A 7,987-nucleotide genomic window follows, 5' to 3' on the forward strand; every position below is an offset into this window, starting at 1 on the left:
GTTAGTCTTTTCCGGTGGGTAGAATTTTTTGTAGAAAGCTAGAGCTAGCTTCTTCCAAGAATCTATTCCAAGGGTGGCCTTATCAAGGCCCTTCAACCATTGCTTTGCGGTGCCGATTAACGAAAAAGGAAATAAGACCCATCTTATTTGGTCTTGAGTCACGCCGTTTGAGAGATAGCTTCACAATAATCACAAAAGGTTTCCATATGAGAATGAGGGTCCTCACTAGGCATTCCCCCGAATTGGCTCCTCTCAACTAGTTGGATGAAGGCGGACTTGGCAATAAAGTTTCCGGTAAGATGTTGTGGTGTAGGAGTACCATTTGGTAGATCCTCCTCGGTGGGTATAGAGTGTGACGAGAATTTAGGCATTGTAGGTGGATTTTGTGTGGTATTGTTTAATGGGTTCTCTTCTCCTTCTATTGCGAAAGGATTGACAAACTCACTAGTGGGTTGAACAACTTCACCAACACCTCCCAAATTCCTCCTAACAAGTCTCCTATTATTCGTCAAGGTTCTTTCGATTTCACGGTCAAAAGGTAACAAATCTCTTTGTAACCTTCTAGACATGCAAAAAAATCAAACAACTCGAAAACAATTAGAACAAACCTTGAGGAGTTTTACTTCCCCAAGGTGAAAAAGACACAACTAAAAACAATAAAAGAAATCTTAAATCAATTAAACACCGTCCCCGGCAACGGCGCCATTTTTTATCGAGGCCATTTCGTGTTCACAATTAAGCATATGTGGTCGTTGGTTAATGGTCGATACAAAACACAATTTATACTTCACAAACAACTCTACAATTAGTAAAGAGGCAAGTAAAGGTCGGATCCCAAGGGACGGGTATTGAAATGAGAATTCTATTGTAACTAGTAGTGTCTAGGGGGTGTCACAAATTGGGTTGATGTAGAAGGTTACTAAACTAAAATAGCAATGAAAATAAACTAGCAAGATGAATAAAATAAGGGTGTAAACAATTGACTAAAAGCACTAGGGTGTCATGGGTTCATAGGGGAATCATGGGATATGATCATACAAACATGTTCTCAATTTATAAGCAAGCAATTATTGTTGTGATGGATTGAGTTGGGTTATATCTTACAATCCTAGGAAAGTTTGGGTCCCGGAGCCGAATCGATTAGATTGTACAACACCTACAAGTCGACTTAATCTTTCCTACTCAACACATGCATGGTCTAACAAGACTCGAGTTGGGTTATGTCTTACAAGTCAAGTTGAAAGGATAGAAGATGATAGTAAATGCAAGGATTCATAGGCTTAGCATTTCATCAAATATAACATGTGCATGTATTAAGATCAAAACAAGCAAGCAAATAAGATATGAAAGCATATTGATTTAAGCATGAATCATTCCCATGTTGGTTTCCCCTAATCACCCATTAAACCCTAGCTAAGAGACTACTCACTCATTATCATATTGATCATGCTAGAAAGGTTGTCAATCATACTAACATAATGAAACATGATGAATAAATGAAAGTAATTAGCAATAATTAAAAAGGGATTAAGAGATTATACCTACTAATGATTCCAATAATAAAGCAAGAATAATAGAAGTACTTGAATCCTAGATTGAGAGGTTGTCAATCTCCCAATAATAACCCAAATAATCTTCAATTACCCAAAATAAAGGAAGAACAAGAGAGAGATTAAAGAACTAAAACTTGGATTAAAACTTGATTAATACTTGATTACAATATTGAAGAGAGATTTGATTGATATTAACTACACTAATTATTGATAAGAAGAACATGCTCCTCTAATTAGACTAATGGGTATTTATAGTGAAAATTCGGGAGGATGCATTAGGGTTAACTAAGGGCTAAACTAGTAATTACAGTTTTTAAGTTGAGCAAGGAGACTCCGGTATTCTCCGAGAGAAGGGCTTCTCTTATCGTAGCTTGAAGAATGAAAACGTGTTGTACTGAAATCCGTGCGGATGGGAGTCGGGACGGCCGGATCTGGGCTGAGGAATCCGAGCGGATCCTTGGGCAAGACGCTCGGATTGGCGAGGGGGAATCCGAGCGGATTCCTTTGAGGGACGCTCGGATTGGGCTTGGACGGACGGACGGATTGTGTACAATCCGTTCGGATTGTATGGCAGCGTTATTTCTTCTTCTTTTCTTCCCTTTTCTTCATGAATTCCTTGGGGACTCAAGGATCCTTTCTCAACAATGCTCTTCTACTATGCTATGTACAAAGGCCTTCTAGTCTTGTCTCTCCTTGATGCTTGGTCATTGAATACGATCAATTTAGCCTCGTTTTGCCATGAAAATGCAAGATTCTTACTCCTTTCCTACCAAGGGATCAAAATCTCAAAGAATATGCAAAACAAAGAACTAAAGATAAGAAATGACCCAAATAGGCACTAAAAAGCATGGAAACAATGGTAATTCGGGGGCTAAATATGCGCCAATTATGGTCACATCACTCTTGCTGATGTCTATCGCCGGATTGACTCGTGTCCGCAATTTGATTTATGTTTACTGTATGTACAGCAGTCCGCCGTGTTTTGGGTTGTGTCCGATCCGAAATTGTTCTGACGGAGTCTCCGGAGTGCTAGGCAGTACACGGTTGATGTGCACAGCAAAGTTACGCCACATTGAGTCGTCGCTTCATAAAGTATGGCAGTCGGCGATGGTGTTAAGACGCATCCTGTGGTCGACTGTTGTGTATCGTTGGGGCCTAGTCAAGCGCTACCTCATTGGGGTGAGTTTATAGTGCTTGCTGTTTCCTTTACTAATTAATGGGGTGAGTAATAGTGGTCGGCTTTGATGGATCTCCGTCAGCGTGCGTAGTCCGTCGCCACTACTACACATACCTTGCATTGGTGACGCTTTTTCAGGCGTTTTTCGACGCTTTAAAGCGTCAATTTTTTTTTATCGACGCTTTATAAAAGCGTCAAATTTTAGGCCGTCACTATTTTTTGACGCTTTTTTTAGTCAATAATTATGACATTTTTTAGCGTCTTCATGGCCTATTGACGCTTTTAATTGTCAACAAAATTGACGCTTTTAAGCGTCTTTGGTGGCTATTGACGCTTTTAATTGTCAATAAATGTGACGCTTTTAAACGTCTTCTTGGACTATTGACGTTTTTAATTGTCAACAAAATTGAAGCTTTTAAGCGTCTTTGGTGGCTATTGACGCTTTTAATTGTCAATAAATGTGACGCTTTTAAGCGTCTTCCGCGACTATTGATGGTTTTATGTGTCAGTCGATGAGACGGAATTAAGCGTCAACTATTCATATATTGACACTTCTTGTCACCGTCTAATTTCGACTTTTTGATTTCTGATAAAATCGTACGTAGAGATTAATTAAATACACCTATAAATAATATAGTACTACTAGCTATCATTAATAAATCATAAAAAATAAAACATAATGCAATGTACTCCGTATCTAATTAATAACGTACCCACGTACTTTTATAAATAATTATACGTTTGATACATATAACGTCTCCATCACAAATACTATAGCTAGCTAGCATTGACAATTTAACTAATATAAACTAGTACGTAATTTTTAGTACGACAAAATCAAAAATACCAAAAGGGATCCGGAAGATAGTAAAAGTCCAAAAAATCGTAAAAAATGCTACGTAACTAGCTAGACAAGGACACTGATCCAGTAGTTTGAATGTGGTAGGGGCTTCAATCATGTAAGCGCAATGTCACAGAGACTTCAATCAACATATGAAGGCGCATCTTCAATCAACATTTGAAGGCGCATCATCACCATCTGATGAATCTGAAACCTATAACGGCAAAGAAAATATAATTTATATGAATATATTTGATTAGTACATATACACTTCACAAAAATGTTTCAAAATTTGTCTTTGAATAGAATTACCCGTCGAAAGGTAAGAAGAGAGAAAATTAGCGAGAGGATGAGACTACTAAACAATATTAGATTCAGGTCAATAAAGCACAAAAACAATCACAATCTCGGAAAATTATAGCGCAAGAAAAACTTGATTAGAGGACAATATTAGATTCAGTGTGTGTTTACTAAAGAAGATTCAATGAAAGAGGTAGATGTCATTACTCGTAAAAAAAAATCACTACGCCGTTTGTCCCTTGACATTCCAAGAGACTCCTCCTTCGACAAAATCACGCCACTAGATATCCTTCAAAATGTCACAATAAGAAAAAGACTCACAAAATACTGACTAGTCCCTACACCACCTTTTTTTCTTCTTATGAGAAGAGTTAACAAACTCGAACAAACAAATCTCGTTATAATTTCCAAAACATAGACGAAAGAATTGTGTAATCCTCCTACTAATCCACTCAGCCAACAGAATGAGAAGCCACCATAACAAGAAATCGGTAATTTTGGTAAAATGGGTAGTTAAATTCACGGTACCTCGTAAATAAGGAACAAAACATACAGATCTGGAAACACATTACAAGGAGACCAAGAAATTTGAGCTATCTACTAACTCACCTAAACCAAATCATACGATTTGAGCTATCTACTAACTCACCTAAACCAAATCATACAATTGACAAGTAAAGGTCACTAACTCACCACGAGCATTCGTATGGCACTTTGAAAGGGGTTAACTCAAACATTCTGGTCAGGTCGAATGAATACGACAAATTATACACATAGCCAAGCAAATTAAAGTCGAATTAATTGGCAAATGAATTATACAAATTATACTCAAGGAAACCCATAATCTCGTTGTCAGAGGGCGAATTTAAGGAATAAAACAGACCATGAAATGCTAAACATATGAAGTAGTGAGTAATATCTTGGTGTCAAATGAGACACAAGGCCAGCTGGCCAGTACAATAAATAGGGATGGGGGATTTTAAACCTGTGATCTATATTGTCACGATACGTCCGTCATAACCATTATACTAAGACCTGGTGGTAATACTAATACACTCAAAATGGAGATGCAGGCAAACCCAAAAGCTCAGTTAACTTAACCTTCACCAAATTGTACAGCAGTACCACATAATTTCTATCCTCACCAACAAGGGTGTATTTTTTGAGGGGTGGAAGTCAAGGCAGCTGGTAATCTGCAATAATAGTGGGCGGAAGGGTATTACAACTTGGGGGGGGGGGGAACCTGCCATCTGCATCTGAAACGGGAAAGAGCTGGATCATTACTGAAGTATTGTAGCATTATGTTCTTTAGTTATTTAGGTTTGCAGACCGGAAAGTAATGTGCTTATTTAAATACACTTTAAATTTAGTTCTTAGTTCTGTACACAGGTAAACTTGAATAGCCTTTGGATTATCCTCAAATACTATCACCACATGGTCTGCAACTCACCAAGTTTCAGGCAATGTTTAGAACACACAAAGGGACATCTAGAAATAGCAAGGGCACATGAAACAGTGTTAATTTTAAAACAATAGTTCCACCCTTCAATTATCAAGCAACACCACAAATGCTATCTCAAGTCTCAGTTATCAAACAACACCACAGATGCAAACTAAAATCGTTAAACCCTACCTAAGGCAAGAACTGTCTATAATCCCCAAAATTAACACACTAATCAAATAAATCATCGTCACTATCATAACAGCACAATTAATCATAAAATCGTGACATTAAACACCTAAAAAAAATGAAAATATGAGCATAAATAAAATTAAAACCAAGCAGAAATCGCATGTTCTGAACAAAAACAAACATTTGGAGAGAAAAATTGAAAAGAAGAGAAAAGATTGATACATACCAAGTGTATGAATAGTCCCGAGCAGCAACTATCTGAATCTTATCAAGCACCGAACTATCTGAAATGGAAACCAATATAGTGAGTCAGTCCAGAATTCGGGATTGGACATGGCGGTGAAAATTAAGCAAGGACAGTTCATGGATTATGGAGGGAGGCCTATAGAAAAATATACTGCTAATGGTGCTGGTTTAGTATAAGGTATGCTTCTGGCTTAGTTATTTTTATAGGTGAATAATGAGCAGGGAAAATCAAGAGTTAAGACCCGGAAATAAATGGTATGTAGATGGAAGCAGGAATTCAGATCATAGGCATACAATCAACCAATATTTTAGACACTTCTACTAGACTAACACAAAAACCAAACTCTGTAATTTTCATAGATTTAGTTCGTATTTCCTCTACTGTGGATAGTCCTTTGGGAAGATTTAGTTCGTATTTCCTCTAATGTGGATAGTCCTTGGGCTTGTATGGGGGACTTCAATGTTATCTTGAGGGATGAGGAAAGGTTTGGTAACACTCAAGCTCACTATTCTGAGATGCAGGACCTGTACACATGCTAGGTTTCTAGTAGGCTATTTGATCACCCTGCCACGAGATGCACTTATACCTGGACAAATAAAAGAGATGCTTCAGTGTGTTGGGCAAAAATGGACAGAGTAGTGGTGAACCAGAACTGGATTGATACACTTTCTTCTGCTGCTACCTTCCTCCCAGCAGGTATATCTGACCACTCTCCCATCATGGTTTAGTATTGCTGGGCCTCGGTTGACTCGTTCTTTTAGATACTTGAATTGTTGGGCCCTTTCCCCTCAATTCCATTGTTGTGTGAAAGCTAGCTGGGATGCCGCTGTTTATGGTAGTAAGATTGGTGTCCTGTTTCAGAAGTTAAAAGCCTTGAAATCTATCTTCAAAGACATACATAGGGCTGAGTTTAGAAATCTAAAAGAAAAAGTTAGTTTGGCTAGAACTGACTTGCATACTTGTCAGCTAGCTTTGCAATCAAATCCTGGTGATGCTTCTCTCTTGAAGCAGGAGAAGCAATATGCAGTTGTATATACTCACTTGCGTAAAGCTGAGATTAGGACTCTCCATCAAAAGGCGAAAGTGCAACATCTAAAACTTAATGATGACAATACTCAATATTTTTACTCTAGGATAAATGAAAGGAGAATACGAGGTAATATTGGCAGTATACTGGACAAAGATTGGAATACCTATGTTGGCAGGCAGGCTATTGCGGGAGCTTTTCTGGGATTCTATCAAAGCTTGTTGGGGACGGATACACCAGTTATTGAGCCACCTGAAGAACATTTTATGACAAGTTGTCTCACCAGTCAAGAGCTAAGTATTCAGCTTTTATTTATTTTGCTAGAAGAAAACTGAAACGTTAAAAAGGTCTGACTGACTTCATGATAAATATTTGCACAGGAATTTGAGTATTTAAGGTATGTATACATACATGTGGCATTATATTCATATTTTACAAAGTTTCAAAGACACTAATCAATCATCTACAATTAGTAGAAATACAAATTCCAATATTACTTTGCTTCTTATATCCTTTAATTTTTTACAGGATGTACTTTGATTTATATCCTTATAATGCCTTATTATATATAGAGCGGAAGAAAACAGATGAAAGCACCATAATGAAAGGAGAATAACCTTGCAGACCAGATCACAACAATGTCCTTCCTGAAGTTGTCGCAACAGAACGGAATCCTTTGTAACTACAAAACATAAACAAAAAAGATAAGAATCTGAAGGGAAACATATAACCCGCTTTCTTGACACAGATTTTCATTCGGATACTTCCTATCACACCTTAGCCAGATTCGTACCAAGTAATGTTGTAAGGATACTTCCTATCACACCTTAGAAAAACATTAAGAAACTTCATCATTAAAATCATGCTATAGTAGCATGATCCAAGTAGACTATAAGCGGTAAATAATTAAACCAATATCATTTCATCCCTTGAAAGATCCAAAATTGCAGCACCAAGCAACCAAAATTTTTATTCTAGCACAAAATAAAATATACTGATTTTAGCCGCACACTCCATATATATACTCTATTAAACAACGAAAACTTTGAAAAGGAAAAACAGAATCAGTAAAAAAACCCGTATAAGGCAATGTGAGGGTCATATAACAATATACCAGATTCCATAGCCAGATTCGTACCAAAAAAAAAAAAAAAATTAGTCCATAGCCTGATTCCTCACTCGTTTGAATTTTATTAATCATGGGGCAAG

The 7,987-nt window shown here is 37.3% G+C and overlaps 1 long non-coding RNA gene across 1 annotated transcript; it reads right to left on the minus strand.

Annotated features, from left to right (window-relative positions):
- Positions 1-3,428: 3,428 nt before the first annotated feature.
- On the minus strand, positions 3,429-7,462 carry LOC141637207 (uncharacterized). Its single transcript, XR_012541699.1, has 5 exons — positions 7,396-7,462; positions 6,703-7,030; positions 6,338-6,603; positions 5,731-5,788; positions 3,429-3,785 (listed from the first exon to the last, which is right to left on the minus strand). It is a non-coding gene; the product is annotated as an uncharacterized LOC141637207 (long non-coding RNA).
- Between the last annotated feature and the right edge of the window lie 525 nt (positions 7,463-7,987).

This window comes from Silene latifolia, unplaced genomic scaffold (genome assembly GCF_048544455.1).
Source record: "Silene latifolia isolate original U9 population unplaced genomic scaffold, ASM4854445v1 chrun_scaffold_16, whole genome shotgun sequence".
In the NCBI taxonomy this organism is placed as follows: domain Eukaryota; kingdom Viridiplantae; phylum Streptophyta; class Magnoliopsida; order Caryophyllales; family Caryophyllaceae; genus Silene; species Silene latifolia.